Source organism: Ischnura elegans, chromosome 2 (genome assembly GCF_921293095.1).
Source record: "Ischnura elegans chromosome 2, ioIscEleg1.1, whole genome shotgun sequence".
NCBI lineage: Eukaryota > Metazoa > Arthropoda > Insecta > Odonata > Coenagrionidae > Ischnura > Ischnura elegans.
Window position 1 is genome coordinate 5,398,257 of NC_060247.1, and position 22,507 is coordinate 5,420,763.

At 39.3% G+C, this 22,507-nt stretch overlaps 1 long non-coding RNA gene across 1 annotated transcript in view; it reads left to right on the plus strand.

Moving 5' to 3' along the window:
* The first annotated feature begins 584 nt into the window (after window positions 1-584).
* Window positions 585-22,507, plus strand: part of LOC124153345 — a 34,788-nt gene continuing 12,865 nt past the window's right edge. The window contains exons 1-3 of the long non-coding RNA XR_006863630.1: window positions 585-755; window positions 1,294-1,632; window positions 6,946-7,049. This is a non-coding gene — a long non-coding RNA (uncharacterized LOC124153345). The remainder of the gene's footprint in view (window positions 756-1,293; window positions 1,633-6,945; window positions 7,050-22,507) is intronic.

Here is a 22,507-nt window from a genome sequence, read left to right on the forward strand (position 1 = left end):
TGGTTTTGTACTATGAAAAACATTTACTTTTCCGTCGCAAAGAAAACCTTTGCAATCTAAATTATACCTTCGTGTCATAGAAGCTGGCCTTCCTTCAAAACCAAGGAAATTCAAGATCTCTGATGGCAGCAAACCTTTGCATTTTGATTCCTAAATAACGCAAAGAAAAATTACAATTTAATTTGTTTTAATTTGAAACGAGGAATGTGAAAATAATTTCTCGTTGTAATTTTACGCATGAATTGTTTTCATCTTGTTCTGATGATTCGACTCGAAATTTAAAAATAAACAGAGTAAATGTAATAGACCACAAAGCAGCGCATTTATGCAAAGATAGCGCAAACTTAAAATTGAATTGATGGCTTCAATGCGTGGAGGGTGGCGCCCTGAGTCACTTTCCCCACCCTCGTCCTCTCCGAAGCTCTTCCGCTATCTCTCCTTGACCACCAACTCAAACCCTGCCTTGCTATGTGGCCCAACGGCGAACGTCTATACCGAAACTCACCCGTCAGACTTCGTGGTGCACTGTGACTCAAAATCAGTTCAGTGCATTTTACTCTGCCTTGGAATATTCGTACCAGATAACACCCCCCACTTTCCTTAGCAATTCCCCATCCTCCAATAGCAATGAGTAAGAAGCAGTGCACCGCTTTCGGATTTTACTCTCAGTCCTCATTCCGTTGAAGTGAAGTCCGAGTCCCACATCTGTTCGTTTGGTGGTGAGAGATGGTCGGTCTGTTTGCTGAAGAGTGGAGGTATGTCTTTTACTCGTTCCCATTATTCCATGTCCTTTGTGCATATTAAATCACTATGTTGTCCACGTTTAGTGCAAAATTACAATACACATTTTGGCAATAAGATATAGGTAGTCAAAATTAAAGTAGTTTTTGCATCCCGTATTTTTGGGGTTTGACTCCCTTATTTATGCAGCAGGGGCTGGTTATGCGATAAATTAATTCGTACAATTCGATATAGTAATGCATGAGCCGAAAATGTACGTGATAATTTACCTCTTAGCCACTCATCTTTTACGGAAGTATGATCAGAATATAGTATCTATTTAAATTGGTTTCACCAATTCGCACAAGTTTCCTTTCATGAAAACTGTTCAGAAATAAACATGAACTTACAACAGCTAATGTATCACTAAAGCAGGTTTTAAAGAATGCCTAAAATTTATATGTATTACATGCAAGTCTGTTGACACTATTCCGTCCTCCCTATAATTTGATGCATTGTGTCGTAGGTGCATTTTTTTGGTTTATAGCTATAGTGCCATTTCTTATTTTTCAGGTTTCACGAGAAAGGATCGAATAAATCTATTAATCAACCGATTGGATGAAAATCAAGGCTTAAAAACAAGCTTATATCGCTCCCTTTCCAGCCGTCAGCTACACACTGTCAGCAGAATGCGTGTCTCAAGGGAATAATGGGAATGTTTCTACTGTGTTACCCAATGGCAGGAGTGTGTGCTCATCTAGCTCTATAGTGAAGTGAAAGTGATATGTTTTAAAGGATAAATTCATGGTCAGTTGTGTGTTGAATGTGAAGTGTTGGTGAATGTGTGTATTTTGTGGAATCGCCGATGGACAGCTGAGCTCTTCCGCCGATGGTCATGTCATCGAATGAAAGGTAGGAAGGGAGCCTTCTCCTCTTGCACTCAAATGTGAAGATTAAACATTTTGGCAGATAATTATTTGAAATCAAACAAGCGGTTGCACTCATTTTTTTGGACGAGTATTTGAATTATTCTATACTTAACGGCTTCTTTTTGAAAATGTAAAATTCTCCGTGACACATGGCTTCATTGTGTGTTTTTGTGCTATCGTGGGTTGGAACTGAAAAAATACAATTCTAAAATTAGTTTAAGAGTTATTAAGTATAATACTTTTCCCTCGTCCTTCCCTCGGAAAAAAAAACAAATTGCAATAAGTTCTACTTATTTGAAATACGGTGCCATGGGATAGGTGATAGCCTTCGAAATTTCTGAAATCATATATTTCACGCTGTAATGCAATTGAAAATATTCAGCAGTTATGCGTGTCCTTAGCGGTTAAACGGTTATTTAAAACTAAAAATTCGGTCTATAAAGTCCGAGCTTATCGAGTTGTCATATGAAGAGTGAAAATTGGGTGGCAGAGAAAAGAACTGAATCACAGCATGAAAAACGTGGGTCAGCATGAGGATCGTATTTAGTTGGGAGAAATAGATAGGCTTCCCCCCTCTTTCCCACTGCGCTCTTGTAACATTGACGTGACATCCCATGTGAGGCAGTGATGTCGGCCGTTTGACCGGGTCTTCGTTCCATTTCACTGACAACGGTGTTAGGTGGATAATTATCTATCACTTAAGATGGCGTTTTTACCTTTCTCCTTAATTACATAATAGAATAGAATGATAAGTCTTCTCTTTTAGGCAGCGCCATTTTGAAAATATGTATTTTCTGTTAAATCTGGCTTGAGTGTTTTATTTTGCGATAACGCGGGACTAAATTGGAAAAAATGCAATTGTCATAACAGTCTTATTGGTATTGACAGCATATAAATCTCTTGCACTTTTGTGTGAAATTATGCAGAATTGTTAAGGGCTCGACCTAGTTTAATTTCTATGCCATTGAATATATAACTATCTTCGTAAACGTCAGTACTTTTCTTTACAAACTAGCAGACTCAGCATCCGCCGTCATTCTTAATGGCTATAATTCCTTGAAAGTGACTTGGAGTGCAAGTTGCTAATCAAGTGCTCGCCAAGTTGACATGGGTTAAGTGAAAATGAGGGAGACAGAATGAAAAAACTGAATCATCTCAAGGAAAACGTGGGTTGACGTGAGAAACGTATTTAGTGGGGGATGTAGATAAGCTTTTCCCCGCTATACCGTTGAAACATTAACGCGCAAACATATGTAATGCATGGTTACCAGGAACACAAGCCAATTTAAGATCTCGGCTCCATTGACTAGTTTGACTTGCCTTCCAAAGATAAACCCCTCATCTCTTTCTTCTTCATGCACTCCACAGATATTAGATATTTCGATAGCGTTTCGGAAATAGAGCAAAATGTGATATAAGATACTAAGTGTAAGTAATCCTATATTACGTCTTAGATTACGCTAAACCATTCAACCAAGCAAATCTAAGATACTAAGTGTAAGTAATCCTATATTACGTCTTAGATTACGCTAAACCATTCAACCAAGCAAATCTCACCGCCTTACTCATGCTTAAAGCATATTATGCTATAAAAAATTCATATGCTCCTTCAAAGGTTCTCCCGATAAATTTTACGTCGACTACTAATATGACTGATTTATGCAATACTTATAAGCAACGCTTCCAGGCCCAGCCGCTTTCCTCCTACCGGCGAAACATTTAGCGACATTCACATGCAAACAGACGTTAGTTAAATTCAATGAACCCGTTTAATTAGCAGTAGGTAATGGAAAGTCACTTCGCTTGGGATATCTACGGTTTGAATTTGGCGAGCACCGAGGTTGAAATTATCTAAATAACATCGAGACTACTTTTTCTTGCAGTCTGCGCGCATTATAATGTCAAAAATTGGAATCCATTTTCTTCTGGAAGGTTTCTCCTGTATTTATGCATATGCAGCACCTCATAATTTCCAATATGCAGAGCCCTTAATGGCACATAGATTGCACAATTAACTTTCTCTTAATATGACCAAATGTTCGGGAAAATATAACCAATATTTGTAATTTTTTACACCAAAATATGTTTTAACTCATTCCAATGTCATTTTAATGGTAAAAATAAATAATTATATTAATGAATAATTAAGGCAGATAAGTCACTATGAGCAATTTTTTTGCCATGAAAACAGTTCCATTCATATGACAAAAAGACATTACCTACCTCAAGAACGAATCACGGTGAAGACCACACATATAGAGAGAAATTGTATCCATCAGAAGCTCCTTGTACTTTTATTTATCACTTTTCCATGGAAAATTACATCTTCAGTTGATAATAGAGGCTCCTCTGTTGCTCGTAATGAATCACTTTGAAATCAATTTCATATTACGACGGCGGCATCAGCGTACTCGACTCTGCAATGGCTCCAGTTTGAGACTGCTATCTTGGAAACGAATCTGCGAATGAACAGAAAAAAGAAAAATTTAGTAGGTTCTTATTATATGTCATCCACAAGTCTTCATTCCACCATCGTTCACATGAAATGCTAATGTCATAATTATTCAACTGCATGGTCTTTGATTATTGGATATTTCAATTCTACTTTCATTTATGCCATTAGAATTTTGATCTTTCCTGTCATTGAAAGTTCTGTATGGCACTTATAAGGTTGTTTACTCTAGAAATATTCTTAAGATAAGAGATAATTCGCTTGTGTAATATGGACGTATATGCGAGATTGAATATAAGAGAAGTATTATGATAATAACAAATAATACATACGCAGCCGAAAATAATTTAGAAATTCAGTACAATATTTCCACATTATGGAATGTAAGATGTTATCACCCATATACCAAGCAGAAACGAAAGAGAAATAGTTGGTATTAACACTGAGCCAAATACCAACCTTGAATTGAATGCAAGCCACTTTAGTTACTTTCCTGCTATTTTGAAGTCCTTAAATTTAAATCCACACGAATAGAAGTGGTGATTGCAATTAATTTTATTTTACAGGGGAGCATTTTCACGCACAAGAGCGAACACAGTTATACTTTAAGTGTTTGTACTTACCACATAATGCAATTAAAGATGTTCTTATAGCTCCTAAACAAGGCGTTATCAATTCGCGTTCGCCCCTATCCACTATCATAGGCAATAGTTTTACATGTTAAGCTATGTTAGAGACGGGTATTTTTGTATGTCTGATCTCGAACACACCATAATTACAATCGTATCATATTTACATTATATCTCTGCAATGTCAATTACATGGTACCACTTACCTTAGTCCATACCGCTGCTTCTTTTCCTCGTATATCTGTTGATAGATAGCATGAGTCGCTCTCCATATCCTCCATCCTACGTAATGAAACGGCGACTTCAATGAACAAAGAAACGGCTGTAGCAGTCCAGACAAATTTTTCACAACTTGCACAAATATGATTTCAGTGAAAAGGCGGTTCGTGAGGGATATGGGGCGTGTTGCGGAGGAGGGGAGAGGAAGTGCTGGATTGGAAATGACAGTTGAATGGACACTCTAAGAAAATCGTTTGACTGTTCAAACTTACTGCTCGATGACGTCTTCCTCAATCGTACCGACCTTCGGATATGTTTGGAACATTCTGGAATATTGTTCCACGTGAGCTGTGACCGTTGGCTAATTACGAAATTTTTCGCTACGTATACAGCGCCACATTTACAACATATCTTTTTTTACCTCGTAAAAATGGGATATAGTTTTTATAATTGCATAGAATACCACTATTTGTTAATTCACTTTATTGGATAAAAATTCAAATAGCATAGCATATTCGATCCTCAGTGGTTTTAAGGCTTCTCATTGGTTTATAAATAAATCGATTGGAATATATCGTGACGTCACAGCAATACGTCATGCGGCTGAGGGTATCAGAATTCCCTCTCTTTGGACTTCACTTCGCGGCAAGCTGTCTTGGGGATAAGAGGTGAGTGCCTTACCCATACTTTTGCTGATACGTTTCATATCATTATCAATGCATTTTATATTCTTAAGTCGAGGATCAATCGCAAATATAATTTTTTTCACATTTATTAAGTTATCGTTGTAAGAGTGACTATGATTTTGAAAAACCAATTTTTATTACGCCTTCTGTCTTCAAGTTTCCGCATACGATGCCATGTGAGGAATGTGCCTCTGTAAAAATTAGCGTAGTGTGTTCGAAAATGTCTGTGATGGGAAAAAATTTCCTCGGTTTCAAATCCTCGTTTTTTCTCTCAACACTAAATTTCGTGTAAAAGTAATTTCTTCTGTGATAAGTGTTTCGGCCGTAGACCAGGTTACATTGCCCATTTTCTGCCGAAGAGATTTAATCTGACCATTACTGTATTAATTAACTGGTTCGATCCTCCGCCAACATGTGTGTATGTAATAGTTTTCGAGTAGAAGACATGTTACTTCTGTGTAATTGCATTTCGATCTAGACTCTGCATTTGACAAGTGTAGGTGACCTGTGAGTAGTTCTTTGGTTTTTTTTAATGGTGTTTCAACCTTAATCAATATAAGTATAAATACAACGCTTGCTTTAATATACCTATCTTCTCTTTGGTTATCCGGTAACTTAATTTTAGTAACCCGGTAACTTGCCCTTACCTTTTTACGAAGATCAAACCGATGAATATGTAATCGCTGTGACCGTTAATGTGGGGGTGCTAATAGAAGTTGCTGAACAGTGTATCATACCTGCTACTCTTTTTCCTCAGTTATAATGAGGGCACTGTCGTATATCAATTTGTCACATGGTCAATAGCTTAAGTTGCCAGTCATCAACCCTCATTTTAACTTCATGCATTACTTTTTATGCTATCTCTACAATGAGTTATTATATTAGTAGTTTATAAAAGATATTTTAACACTTTGAATGGCATTTATGACTACGTAATTGCAATCCGCCAATTTAGTTACGATGTAGCAAACATGCTGTATTTGAAAATTTTCTCAATTGTGCGTTAACTTAATCGCACAGTGTAGTCCCTCTAATATAATTAGTACTTGAATTTGAATACCAATGCTTTCTCTCTATAATACATATAATATAAGATGTGAGATAATATTTGCGATCAACATTGAATGTACAACCATTCATTCGGAATTTCCTTTCTTCCAAACGTTTCTCTTTCGAGGTCGTTAGCATCAACTCCTGTCGTAGCATCACGTTGCACTGACAACTTTTAGAAACGTTTCATGCTGACTATTAATTTTTTCTGCTTCTATATTTTCATCCTCTAATGCCAACTTTGTTTTAATTCTTTTCAGGTGTTCGAGAAATATAGGGGTAGCGGATCTATTCCGTGAAATGGGTGGGGTATCACGAGGAGTTGCGATGAGATTTCATGGATGGGGAAGCCTGGGAAAATATGGTAAGTAAATGTTCTTCTCTTCAGAAATATTTTATGTTTCTTTAAATATTTCCATGCACCGATCCTCCTTTCCTTATTGCGTGAATTTTTAGTTACAGGCTATCAAAGTCCTAAGTAATTATTATAAGTTCATTAAACACAATTTCTTCAGGATTAATAACTTTGAAATATACGATTTTTACCATGCTTTCGATGCCAATTGAGTTGTATGCTATCAATAATCAGGTATGTAACTGGCACGGCACTTCGTGACGATTATTCCTTGGTCAGCAATCAAGAAGAATTCAGAATTAATCGTATTCAGGATAAGAAGTATATATTTTCGTAGATGGCGTTAAATTTTGAGATTTCGTTTCAATAATATTAAATGAAGTCTATTAGAGAGAGGTGCAATATTTAAATAGTTTTATCTTTTGTCTATCAGGATTCAATTTGTCTCGCTTTCCGCTGACGATTTCTAAAAGTTACTCTCGGCTTATATGAGACTGCGAAATAACCACGATGACCACGTTTTTGGAGTTTTTTTTTGCAAAGAAATATTAGTTAGACTTCATCATCTAGATTTGTGACGATCTGTTAAGTGAATTATGGGAGAATTCGGCATTTGAAGATCTCATTATTTGAACCATTCCATGGAGATTTATGGTACTTTATTTCTTTCCTGTATGCTAGCCTTTTCGTAGCGACGTACTTCTTCCCTTTTTCTTCTGTAATAGCCTGTCCTATGTGCGTTATTCGGGGCCGTCCCTTGCCCTTCTTCCCTTCCCTGACAAAAATAAACTCCACCATGGTGGGTACAGGAAGGGTGGCATCCTTCATGGTGGGTAGTTACCCTTGCACAACCCACGCTCTACCCACCATTAAGGGTAAGGGAAGGAGAGAAAAATCCTTCGTGTACCCTTCCTTGGAACTCCTTCCCTAACCATCCGTGTACCCTTCCTCTACCCACCATTAAGGGTAAGGGAAGGAGAGAAAAATCCTTCGAGTACCCTTCCTTGCAACTCCTTCCCTTACCATCCGTGTACCCTTCCTCTACCCACCATTAAGGGTAAGGGAAGGAGAGAAAAATCCTTCGAGTACCCTTCCTTGCAACTCCTTCCCTAACCATCCGTGTACCCTTCCTCTACCCACCATTAAGGGTAAGGGAAGGAGAGAAAAATCCTTCGAGTACCCTTCCTTGCAACTCCTTCCCTTACCATCCGTGTACCCTTCCTCTACCCACCATTAAGGGTAAGGGAAGGAGAGAAAAATCCTTCGAGTACCCTTCCTTGCAACTCCTTCCCTTACTATCCGTCAACCCTTCCTCTACCCACCATTAAGGGTAAGGGAAGGAGAGAAAAATCCTTCGTTTACCCTTCCTTGGGACTTAGCATTTATAACTGAAGAAAACATATCCTGAAAGAGTCTCCTTAGCTACTTTCACCTGCTAAAGAGTATTGAGTTCCGTACAAGAACGTAAGCAGTCTTTGAAAGCAAAGATAGACGGGCTACACAACTAATCTTTAAAATTTCCTTAAGGAAAACAATAATATACATATTCAGTGGCGTACCTATCCATGGGTGGGGTCCGGAGGGTTCGGACCCTCCGCCCCCCCGAAGTATAAAAACACAATCATTTTCCTTCATAATAGAAATCAAAATATTGAAAAATAATGAATTTAAAAAATATTTCTTTGACTATTGAAGTTTTTTCGATTATGAAAAGTGTTTGAATAAGTTGAATCCCAATACTTACTATCCTGTTTTTCAAAACTTTTCCCACCTGGTTTTGGACCCCCCCCAAACGAAATTCCTGACTACGCCACTGTACACAATAGTTTCTGTAATTGTGTGAAAAAAGCTCATTTAGAAGTTCTTCCATTCACGTTTTTAGGATGTAACCTATTTGTGTGGCTGACAATCAGACATCGCTAGAGTGATGTTCAGTATTAGAATGCCGATCATATTTTCTGAAACGAAATAGGTGTGGTAGAAAAAAGTCACAGCTTTCTTCCACATAGGCCCGGGTGCGATTCTCATCTTAAGATTTTGTAGTATAACTTCCGCTGAGAAACTTCTCCTGTCAAGTACCTCGATAGCCGAGGTAGTTAAATCTCTAGTTTGTAATCCAGTAAAATGTAGGTCCTGGGTTCAAGACCATGTGAAGGCTAATTTTTTTATGCCCTATAACTTTAGAAATCACTGTTTTAACTCACCCCCATTCGTTTAATCTAGTTTAATAGCGATTTTTTAAATTTTTATGTTAATTTATGGATTTTTAGTTTTTATTTTATCCTACCCTTCCTGTACCCTTCATTGAGGCTGGCCAAACCCTTCCCGTACCCTCCAGGAAGGAGAGGGCGTACCCACCAATGTTCTAAAATACCCCTCGTGTACCCTTGCTGAAGGGTACACTTATCCTTCCTGTACCCTTCATCGAGGCTGGCCAAACCCTTCCCGTACCCTCCAGGAAGGAGAGGGCGTACCCACCAATGTTCTAAAATACCCTTCGTGTACCCTTGCTGAAGGGTACAGGAAGGGTACACCTATCCTTCCTGTACCCTCAATGGAGGGTAAACCTCTCCTTAATGGAGGAGTTTATTTTTATCAGGGTTCCACCTGTCCTACAATTGTTTCCATCAGGCCATCATGCCTCATAATGCTGCCAACTAAATTACGCCGTCATCTAACTAGGGTTTTTAGAAGACTTCTCTTTTCTCCCACTCTTCTTAGCACTTCCTCGTTACTTACTAGGTAAATCCATTTTATCTTCACCATTCTTCGGTAGCACCACATTTCGAATGCTTCCACTCTTGACATCTCTCCACCTGTCAGCGTTCAAGTCTTGCATCCATAGAAACACTCCATACGTAGCATCTGATGAATTATTTCCTTACTTCTATGCTTGTATTCTTGGCTATAGGAAGATTACTCTTTTTATAGTATGCCCTCTTCGTCTGCGCTATTCTGATTTTTGTTCCGTGCTTCATACATCGTTGGTAATTTGGCTTTGTAGGTGACAGAACTCTTTCACTTCTTCAAGCTTATGCTTTCCTAGGTTAATCTTTGTCCTAGCCCCCTCTCCTTTGCTGCATACTAATATCTTAGTCTTATTTTTGTTGATTTTCAGCTGGCTAATGTCCTTTCCACATTTGACAGCCTTCTTCAAGTCATCCTCTGTCTCGGCTATGACTGCTAAGTCGTCGGCCAATCGCAGCATACTAATTCTTTCTCCGTGGATATTGACACCGGAAATTTTCTCCTTTATTTAATCGATGGTCTCCTCTGCGTAAACATTAAAAATTAGTGAGGATCTGCCACTCCCTTGTCTCACTCCTTTTTCAATTCTTGCTTCTGCACAGTTGGGCCCACATTTTACCACAGCCACTTGGTTGTTACACAAACCGTGAGCAATTCTACGATTATTGTAGAGCACTCCAAATTCTTTCTGAATTCTTAGAATGGAGTTTCAGTCCAAGACATCAAAGGTCTTCTCCAAGTCAGCAAATGCTATGAAAGTCGGTTTATTATTTTCCATTATCTTGTCTATGATTAACTCCATAGCCAAAATTGCTTCTCTTGTGCCCTTGCTTTTCCTAAATCCGAATTGTTCCTCATCCAGGAATTTTTCTGCTCTTCGTTCTATTCTCCTGTAAACGATTTTTGTCGGTATCTTAGACGCATGTATCGTCAGGCTTATGGTCCTAAAATCTTCGCAATTTTCTGCTCTTTTCTTTTTTGGCTCAGGAATGATGAAGTTCTTCTCTAAGTCACTAGGTAATTCTCTTGTTGAGTTCATATCGCAAGTAGTTTAATTCAGTCGAGCTAAGACCTTTTCTCCTGCATTCTTGATTTTCTCTGTTGGAATATCATCTGCTCTTTTGACCCTTTTCTTTTGCAGGTGTCTATATGCAGCGTCAAATTCCGATATTAAGATGCTGGCTCCCATGTCATCCTTTTCTACTTCACTTTCCTCTTCGATATTTTTGAGCTATGTTTTTTTCCGTTGAATAACTCCTCCAGATATTGTTTCCATCTCCTCACTTTGTCTTCGTATCCCATGAAAATATTTCCATACTATTCCATCATGGTATTAAATCTTGTACTCTCTTCCTTGAAATGGTTTTTCACAATTATATAGGCAGGAGTGGGAAGTATTTCAAATAAAAGTATTTTAAAATACGTAAATATTTGAAATACATTTTAATTTGTGTTTGGTATTTTAAGTATACGACCTGATGGTATTTTGTACTTCAGATACAGATTTATGGTCTTTTCCATTTTAAAATAATTAATAAGTATTTAAATTATTTTTGAAGTAGCTCCGATAGCACTTCTATGATATCGTAGTTCAGATATTGCTTCGTTTTCGTTAAAATCTTTTTTATTAATATTTTTTACTATTCATAATGTGCCAAGGCAGGTTATATTTTGTTAAAGATCTATTAGTCTCCATACTAATGTATTTTGTGTTTTAAAAGATATTTAAAATAAAATTTTTAGGCGGTTTTTTAAATACCCAAATCAAATGTTATTGTGTAATTTGCATTCCAAATACTCCTCGGCCTGTATTTAGCCCAACCCTGTCAAATGTGCCGCTTCCACTTTCTCTTCTACGAGATTATTTTGCGAATTCGCGTATGGATTCTATCGTTTTCGATAATGTGTAGACACTCACTAGTCCCACTTAATTGTTGGGGTCGGGTCGGTAAAACCTTGTAAGGTTTGCACATGAAACAACCTGCAACCTTTGCCTTCGCGGCACCAAGAAAAGACGAGGACGGACGCGACAGAGCTAGTGTAACTGGAGTCAAACTCCACAAGCAAAGGCCCCATTGGATTGAAGATTACCGGATGGAATTCATTGAAAAAATTCACGTCCACGCATACGTTGGGCCTTCAGAGTGTTTTAATCCATATACTCATCCCAATCCATATATATATCCCAATGCAAGCTGCCTCAATATGCCTGAGACAGGGGGTGTACTTAATGACAGTCGTCGTTTACACATAAAAAGGTAATGCTAACGAAATTACCCCTGGCATTTATCTAAGTCCTTCATGCTACAAGGGAAAACGAGTTCCCATGACTATCCGTTCGGCAAAATATCTCTCTTAATTTTTCTCGTCTGTCGGACATGGAACTGTAGTGGAGTTCTCTTATAATATTCGACATGTCGCTTGGAAAGCAATCCATTCTCAATTGCTCAAGCAATACAAGCTTAGCGCGTTCTCTCCGAGTCTTCAGCGGCTCCAAACCTGATTCGTATAACATTTGAGTATCGCCCGTAGTATTTTTTGAGGAATCGCGCCGCTTTCCTTTGTAATTTATTAAGGTCTTTTACTTTTTACAACTAAAATCCTGCCACAATAAGCTGGACGAACTCAAGCTTCTCTAGGGCTCAGCAACAAATATATTTCCTCTGTGTGTTTCCCGCGAAAGCCTCGATGTTATCGTAACTCCTAGATACTTCGCTTCATCTGCCCCTTTTATGTTTACAAAATGATCTGAAAATCAGTGGGGATAGTTAGAAATCCTACAGAAGCAATTTACCGCCGTGAATTTTCTCAGATTAAGTTCGAGTCTTGACTCGACACTTGTTTAAATTCAGTGATAGAAATTCAAAGCCGTGCAGATAGTTAATTTCGCGATAGATTGCAGCGTCGTTGGCAATTAAACATAATTTACGGCTAATGCGGGAGTAGAAATCATTTATAAACATGTAAAACGGACAAAATGGGGCCGATTACGCTTCCTCTGGAGACACCTGATGTCACTTTAGCTACATCAGGATGTCTATTCTCTAATTCGAATTTTCCGTTATTTTACCTTCGAAATAGCTTCCAGAATTGGATACCAACCATATTCCCTAACTGGCAATAGCTACCACAGACCGAGAATTTCCGGTAGGTTTCTCAAACCGTGTATGGGGTATGAGAAAAAAATATCGTGCGAACTCAGTTTTTACTTTTAGAACCAATGAAATCGCTCGTTTCATTGTGTTACATGCGGGAAAATCATAATGTTGTTGTGCGAAAGATCCACAGAGAAAAAATCATTCGCCTTGACCGGGATATATTCGCACGATTGTGCATACTGCTGATTCTTAATCCGGTATCTCTATTATAGTTGTTCTTGTTATTCTTTATTTCTATGACCTCGCGGATGAGTCTGGCTTTAAAATGTTTTATCCTCGCGATGACTCTTGATTTTTCGGAGTCGATCGCATGTCCGGTGGCTTCGTGCTCCGCTACGGCTGACCCAGTCGAATGACCCGCTTGTGCTCTTCTATGAGAATTAGCAGTACATGGAACCCAGTCATCCGCAACATTTCGCTATCTTCCCCCTCCAGTCCTCACTCCTCACACCCTCCGCCCACCCCTCCCACCTGAAATATAAAAAAGGCAGCAAAAACCAATCCCAGCATCATTGCCTTGGAAAGGTGACCAGCAGTCGGTCGCGAAACGTCACCCAGTGGGCTAGAATCGAAAAAAGCTGGCCAAAACCCTCAAAATCGATTTTTTTGAGCTAGGAAGTTGAAACTTGGCACACATATTCTCAAATAAATTGCGCGTGACTACTCGGTGACTAATTTTTTTCTGAAAATTGCCGACTTTATCCTCGTGCAGTGGTTTCATGAATAGTTTTATCAACAAAACTGTTATAATATCTTAATTCACACTTATTCTTCTTCCATTTGAAGGGTTTTCAAAGATTTTGTGTCATCAATAACCATAGATGTATAAGAAAATGGCGGAGCCTGTTTTCAGCCCATTCTTTTTACGTAAACGTAGATAAATGAAAGATATTACCACGGACTTCCGCCAAGTGACTGATACCTCGACGTTCTATAAAGCTTCTACATTGTGGATCTAAAGTAAAACCTTGCACCAACTTGCAACCTCGAATTTTAAATCGTGTTTTTTCGAGCGTGCGGTCGACCCCGGTTCTGGCCGGCGCGGCGGCGGCTGAGAGTACGGCGCCGCGGCAAGCGTATGGATGCAATATGGTCTCATTCACCTTTATATGTGGGTAATAGTGATAGAAAATAATCACGAGAAAGTAATATTAATAAATATTGCTACGAATGACTCTTATTATGCAATCGCTGGGCACTGCAAGATTTGCACTGCTTGAGCTCCGATAGTGAAAGTGATAAGGATTCGTCAGATAGTGAATGAAAAACAGTAATTTTTATTGCTGAAAGTGCTAATTGCAGTATGTTAGTTGAAAAAACTGTAAATTGTGTTATTTTTTGTCCTTATCACTTTCACTATCTAAGCTCGAGCATTGTTTTCCTTTTTCAAAAACAGATTCATTAGATTTTCGGCAAGCTCTATGTTTCTTCCAGTTTAATTGGCGTAATTTATGTAATTATCAGTTATGGCATTAGGAGTTGTCTCCGGAATATTTCCTGATTTATGGCCACCCGTGATATTTTTCTAGTCAACCGTTCACGGAACTTCCTCACGTTCTTATTGCGCGCCTATGTTACTTCCCCTGACAGTTGTCACAATTAAGAATGGACTCTTTTGCAATGTCAGCTCCTTGAATGAAGTCCTTATGTACAGTCGGTGGCATACAATAATTGATTCTAAAGCGTCAGTGACGGCTATTTAGAGAGGAAATCTAGAAAAATTCTAACATTTAATTTCTAACATTCTGCTAAAAAGTCTAACATTTTTTCCTCTAATTAGCTTGCCAAAAACTTGTGCAAGTGAGTGAATTGCTACGGTCGTCACAGCATGAGGTTACCCTTGCCGATATGACCTGTCGTAGTACATTTTTTACTTTACTAATGTCAATACTTAGAGGTAAACAAATATACTTATCGTACTCATTGCCGTTGGGCGATTAAATGCGTCTTTTGATCGAGGTTCTACGATGAGAAATAAGGATTTTACGAAAATTGATCAAATTTACGTCGATTGCCTCCGATGAATTGGCAACGCCGAAATTTTGTGAGGGGAGGGGGAACGCAAAAAGCTCCTTTTTCTCCCCACGCTCAAATTTTTAGCCTGTCCACGTGTTTCAGGAATTCTGGTGACGAGGTTTCTCAAAGGTTTTTGGCAGGGTGTGAGTTTTCACCGACCTGCACTACTTCATTTATTCTTCCACATCTGCATAACTCCATGCGAGCAGCCTCTCGGGTCTTTGGCAGGGGGTGAGCAATCACCAGGATACAGCATGTAAAAGAACCCCCACTACCACGCTCCCCAATGGAGCAATGGATAAATAAAAGCAGGCAATTTACATTTACATAATACACTGCGAGCCTCCTCTAGGGTGTATGGCACGGGGTGATCAATCACCAACATGCAGCAAGCAAGAGAACCGCAACATGTCGGCATCTACATCTCCATAATAACCTGCGAACCACCTCTAGGGTGTTTGGCAGGGAGTTACGAATCACCAACATGCAGCATGTATTTGGATTCCCATATGCACACCGCACGGTCATAGAAAAATTACGTATACCAGCAAAATATAAATGCTTATTTAAAAAAAACCCTTACTAATGGTTAATAATTCCTAGAGAAAATAAATGCAAGGTTAAAACTATGGAAAAAACTTGTCATGAATTATCCTAGCGAGTGACGCCATGAATCATATCAATTGAGACATTGCTATCCTTAATAGCACGAGATAAGAATGACATTTTAAATCTCTGTTTTTCAGTCTATTTCTTTTATTTTCTTCTCATGATGGCATCTAAAATAAGTAGCACGACGGTAAACGAAGGATATTATTCCCGTCGTCTGAGAGAATATTTTCTTTGAATTTCCTCTGTAAGTTAAGTCTATTACTCGATCTACGCTCCTGTAAAGATTCCCATCCTAACTCGTGTAACATGCTGGAAACGCTGCACTTTTTGTCGTAAGAACTCATCACAAATCTGGCCGCCCTGCGCTGTACACGATTGATTTCAGCTATTAGTCCTACTTCGAAAGGGAAACGCTAGCAGCATGTTCTAAGTGTGGCCTCACTAAAGTCAGGTAGCTTATTTCATTCACCTTTTTTGGGCATTTACCGGGAATTCTTTTTACAAATCCCAGTTTACGGTTAGCTTTCCTTGATACTTAACATACAGGGTGGTATCCAGAAGTAGCAGGACTGTTTTTTTCGCACGGGCGGAAATATTGAGGGGGGTCTGAAGGGCCGGATGTTGTGGGGGGGGAGCTTTGGGAGCAGATTACAACATGCGACAGTCGCCTGCGTCCATTAGTTGAGTGTGGGCTACTGTTTTAGTGACCTCCTGTTTTGACGCCTCGTCGTTAGTTGCGATGGAGCAAAATTTAGAGCAGTGGTACGCCATCAAGTTTTGCTACAAACTTGGAAAATCGGCAACCGAAACCAAGAAAATGCTTACGCAGTCCTACAAGGAGGATACCATGAGCCGTTCCTCGATATTTGAGTGGCACAAGTTGTTTCGGGAGGGCAGGGAGCTCGTCAAGGACGACCAACGCGCTGGGCATCCGTCAACCTCGAAATCGAAAGTGAAATCGATGTTGATTGCATTTTTCGACCGTCGTGGAATTGCCCATAAGGAGTTTGTACCTTCTGGACATACTGTAAACGCAATATTTTACGTGGGAGCGCCCACACGCCTGCGAAATCGGATCACATGCTTGCGACCAGACCTGGTGGGGAATTGAAAGCTCCACCACGGCAATGCACCGTGCCACGGCGCGTGGATTGTAAGGGATCTCATGGCCAAATTCGGCGTTTCCTCGTTGTCTCATCCGCCTGACAGCCCTGATGTGGCACCACCGGACTTCTTCCTGTTCCCCAGGATCAAATGGCTGCTTAAGGGGCATCGCTTCGACACGGTGGATGCGGTCCAAGCGGCGACGACGAGGGCACTGAACAGCATCCCAGACTTCCGGAAGGCCGTCACGACCTCGAAGACTCGCTTTCAAAAGTGTGTGGATGCCCAAGGGGCCTATTGTGCAGAGTATTGAGCCGACGTATCAAAATTTTCAATAAATCAAATTTTATGAAATCAGTCCTACTACTTCTGGATACCACCCTGTATGTATTCACCCCACGAAATTTCCCTGTAATGTTGACCCCCAAGTATCTAACGAATTCGGCATTTGATAATGGAATCCCGTGAGCGGTGTAGCTCCTTCTTGAAGATATATCCTTTTCCCAAAAATTCATCGCCGTACACTTTTCAAGATTTAATTCTAACTCCCAAGTACTGCACCAGTCATTTATGGCAACGAGGTCCTTTTCTAATGCTAATCTATCGCTATGGTCGTAAACTTCTCTGTTTACAAGTACATCATCTTCGAAGGGGCCGATTTTGCTTCGAATTTTGATTTCGATTCGAATACTAACTTCAAGTAAAGCGCTTTCTCTGATGCTGATTCCTTATTCACCCGACCGGAACGAGATCAGTGCCTTTCGATATCTTTGGATTAATAGAGCTAAGTTGTTTTTTTAAACCACTGCTTGAAATACAGATAGACGGCAATTGTTCTTGGTAGAGTCGAGGAAAAGGTGTTTATATATTCTTCGTGAAATTAGAGAATACACTATGGAAAAAGTTTAAGAGAGGAGCTATATCTCGATTGTTCGTTACTCTATCTTCACGTACATTTATGAGTGAAGAGACTGTAGCGCTATTTCCCAGTACTTCCCTTACATATGACCAGAAAGTCTTTAAGTTGTCGCCTAAATATTCGCCCAATATTTTTGTTTTGAATTCACTCAACGCCTTTGTAAGTGTTTTCCTCGTCACTTTTTTTTCAATTTTTAAAAATTTTCAAGCATATCTTGTATTATCTCACACAGTGGCGTAACTAAGAAAATACTTTGGGGGGGGGGGGGGGTGATAGGGGATGGGAAAGGGCGACCTCCCACCCACCACCCCCCTTTTAGGAAAATTTAGGAAAACTGACATGCCTGTAAATACATTTTACATAATTTTAGCACTTAAAATTTGGGTTTCATTAAAAGGTTCCGTTAAAATTTACTGTAACTCAAAACTAGAAAATAGTTTTGAATATCATATTTTTTTCTTTGAGGCTTTGGGGGAGGATCTATCCCCCTCATTCCTCTGACAGTTACGCCACTGATCTCACAAGTAAGTCCCGCATGTGTCTTTTTCATTTTAGCGTGAATTGCTCTGTTGCTTTAGAGCTTTACGAACTTCAGCATTTTACCATCGCGGTTCAGTATTCAAATGTTTTAAGTTACTGGGTATCGTATCATCCACGGCCCCTTGAATAATACTTATGAACTTGTTCCTTGCGTCGTTTACCCCAAGGTTGAGAGTGGCGTCTTTTAAATCAGTGAATGAGTTCGTCAAGTACTGCTTTAACCCTTCAAAATTCGCCTTATGGAATAAATAGACCCTTCTTCTCGGCACAGGTTTTCTATCGGAGACGATATGAAACTTTCCATGCACTGCCTTGCGGTCACTTATACCAGCCACAGCCTCAGTTCTAATAACGCACTCTGGAATATTCGTTGCTAAGAGGTCTAGTATGTTGTTACCCCTAGATAGGTGTATCTACTAGCTGAGTCAAGGAATTGGAATAGAATGAGTAAAGCAAAGTTTCGCACAGGTCCTTGTCTTTCCCTCCGTTTAAAAAAAAATAGTTTTCCCAATCGATCGATGGAACATTGAAATCGCCGCCAATCATGACACTTCTACGATTTTTATGGGAAGTAAAACGTCTTATCTGTATCTAACTCTAAAACTGAATATAGGCTTGGATCTGGTGGCCTATAATATGCTCATATAAAGTATCTCTTAGCTGAGCATTCGATTAAGCACCAAACACATATCAATTCACTCAATTCAATTCAATCTCCACAGTTATCGGCTCAGCTTGTGATCTCATCCTTGACTGCAATGAATACTCCTCCTCCTGTTCTCGTTTTACGGTCCTTTCTGTATATCGAATATGATTTCGAGAAGATCTCTCGGTCATGTATTTCATCCCATAGCTAACTTTCAGTTCTTGTGATTACATCAGCTTCTATGTTTAGAATTATATGGTGGAAATCAGCTACTTTGTTCTTAATACTACGGCAATTTACAGCTACGATGGATAAAGCCTCTTTTATACGTGGTTTTTTGAACTTTTCTGATAATTTAAGCTTATAATCGCATGCTACATCTGATTTTTCTGATGAACTATCTCTATTTTGACAAAGGCTATTTTGAACACTTTATTGCTGTTTGAACGGAACCCTTGACCCCACGATTTACCACATGTACACCACATGGTCATAAAATGTTACACTTAATAACACAATATATGCGCTCATTCCTAAAAAGGCAATACTACCAAAGGTTAGTTATACCTGACCTGCACTACTTCATTTATTCATCTATATCTGCGTAACTCCATGCCAGCCACCTCATTAGCGTTAGATGCGATTTTTCTTGATTTCAAAAAGGCATTTGATAAAGTACCCCACGGAAAGTTAATAATAAAATTGAAATCTTATGACCTAGAGGAAGATGTCATTTCCTGGATTACAGAACGTTTGAGCGACCGCGTCCAAAGAGTACTATTAGACGGTGAAGTCTCCAATGAGGTTAGAGTCACTTCTGGCGTCCCTCAGGGTAGTGTCATAGGCCCACTCCTATTCCTTCTTTATATAAACGACATTGGGGAAGTAGTACACAGTAAGTTACGATTATTTGCTGGCGACGCAGTAGTTTACAGAGAAATCCGTTCCAGCAAAGACATAGATGAACTAACGAATGACCTTGCTGCTATCCAAGCGTGGTGCGATGCTTGACAGTTAGAATTAAATGTGAAAAAATGCGTCGTTATGAATTTCTGGAAGAAGAATAACTCCCTACAACGTAGCTATATAATTCGGGGTACCCAATAAGATACTGTTGAATCCGAGAAATATCTAGGAGTGAGACTCAATAATGATCTATCGTGGAATAAACATATTCGAGAAATAACCGGTCAAGCTAATCGTAAAATGGGTTTTGTCAAAATAGTATTAGGAAAGTGCGACGAAAAAGTGAGAGAAATTAGCTACTTTTCCCTCGTTAGACCACCCTTGGAATACGCTGCCAGTGTTTGGGTTCCTCACGAAAAAGGCTTGATAGCAGAGTTAGAACGCGTGCAAAGGAGAGCTGCCAGGTATTTTCTAATTAATTTAACCATATCTTACGGACGCCAACACACTACGGAAGATCAGATCATACAAATAAAATAAGAGGGATAGATTGTAGAACAGACAGATTCCGATAGTCATTTTTTCCACGATCAATTAGAGATTATAACGGCAGCGATAGAACTCGTAAATTGATTGAATTACTTGTAGTGTAGCCTACTGACCTATGTAAAACTTAATGCGTGTTTCACAGTTCTATTATTATTTCTAACAGCATATAGTAGTATAATTTGTTAGTATACGGGACGTATTTTGGACGGTGTGGTGTGCATGTGGGAGTCCAATTGCATGCCGCACGCAGGTGATTGATCACCCCCTGCCAAACACCCTAGAGGTGGCTCGCAGGGTATTATGTAGATGTAGATGTAATGTGAAGAGGCGGCATCTTTCGTATGCCGAGATGGACAACTGTCTCGGGTGAGTTATAAGAAGACTCGGTGAACACGCTCTTGAAGTAGGAATTTAATTGATTGACTTTTTCGCATCTGTTTAACACATTTCCATTATCGTTTATTTGGGAACATACGGTGGATCATTTATCTTTAACATCCCCAACATAAGACCAAAATGCTATTGGGTTATCCCGCATTTTCCAGCACCCAAGTTTTCTTGATTTCAAAAAACGGAGAATCATTAATAAAACTGAAATCTTACGGCCTGTACGTTTATGTAATTTTCTGGATACGAAACTTTAGAGCTTTCGTGTCCAACGAGTAGTAGTAACGGTTCAATCTCCGTCGAGGTTAGAGTAACTTCTGGGGTCCGTGGGTAGTGTCATAGACCCAATCCACTTCCTTCTCTATATCAACGATATTGGTGAAATAGTAGACATTAAAAGTCCACTATTTGCAGACGATGATGCAGTTTACATGTAAATCCGTTGCACTAACGATTGGGATGATTTAAGGAACGACCTTACTGCAGTCCAAGTATGTTGCGATGCGTGGATATTAGAGTTAAATATGGAAAAAATACACAGTGATGAATTCTGGAAAAAACCCTCCCCGCAACAAAAATTTTACATTCAGGGTAACAAATTTGATACTTTAAACTTCGTAAAGATTTAAGAGTAAGACACAATAATGATCTATCGTGGAATATACACATTCAGGAAACAACAGGGCAAGCTAATCGTAAATTGGGATTTGTTAAAGGAATACTGGGAAAGTGTGACGTCAAGTTGGATAAATAAGCTACTTTTCCCTCGTTAGATCCATTTAAAATACTCCACCAGTGTTGTGATCCTCATGAAATATGGTTAAAAACAGAGTTGGACGGCGTAAAGAGAAGAGCTGCCAGGTACGTGAAAATTCCTTATTTTAGTCTTGTTATCGTAACTAACGTCTTACTTAACTCGGATGTGAATCTGTGTATGACCTTAGATTAAAAAAATAGAACTAACCTTTTAGATAAATTCCAGAGCAGTGTCTTTTCTGAAGAAGTTATCTGTATTTTACGAACGCCAACATACTACGGTAGATCGATTCACATAAAAAAATAAGATAGACTGTAGTCATTTTTTCCACGATCAATAAGAAATTACGGCAGCTATAGAACTCATAAATAGATTAGATGACTTGTAGTGTAGCCTACTAAACTATGTAAAACTTAATGCAAGTTTCTAAATTGTATTATAATTTATAACAAAATTTGGTTTTACTATTTGTTAGCATGCATAACGCTTTTTAGACGTGTGGTGTGCATATGGGAATCCAAATACATGCTGCATGTTGGTGATTGGTAACCCCCTGCCAAACACCCTAGAGATGGTTCGCAGGTTATTATGGAGATGTAGATGTCGACATGTTGCGGTTCTCTTGCTTGCTGCATGTTGGTGATTGATTACCCCGTGCCATACACCCTAGAGGAGGCTCGCAGTGTATTATGTAAATGTAAATTGCCCGCTTTTATTTATCCATTGTTCCATTGGGGAGCGCGGTAGTGGGGGTTCTTTTAGATGCTGTATCCTGGTGATTGCTCACCCCCTGCCAAAGACCCGAGAGGCTGCTCGCATGGAGTTATGCAGATGTAGAAGAATAAATGAAGTAGTGCAGGTCGGTGAAAACTCACACCCTGCCAAAAACCTTTGGGAAACCTCGTCACCAGAATGAGGAACATGCACAATTTTTTCAAAGTACTAGAATAAGAAGGTGCCAACCTCATATGTACTCACCGAAAATCTGGCGGATGAATAATGTTTTTTAGCTGAGTTATGAGTCTTTAAAAATTAATCTTCGTCGGCTACTTGAAAACACGACGTCATCGGAGCGTGACGTCACGGTACGGTATTCACCGATGAAAGACGGTGGAAGTGGATAGA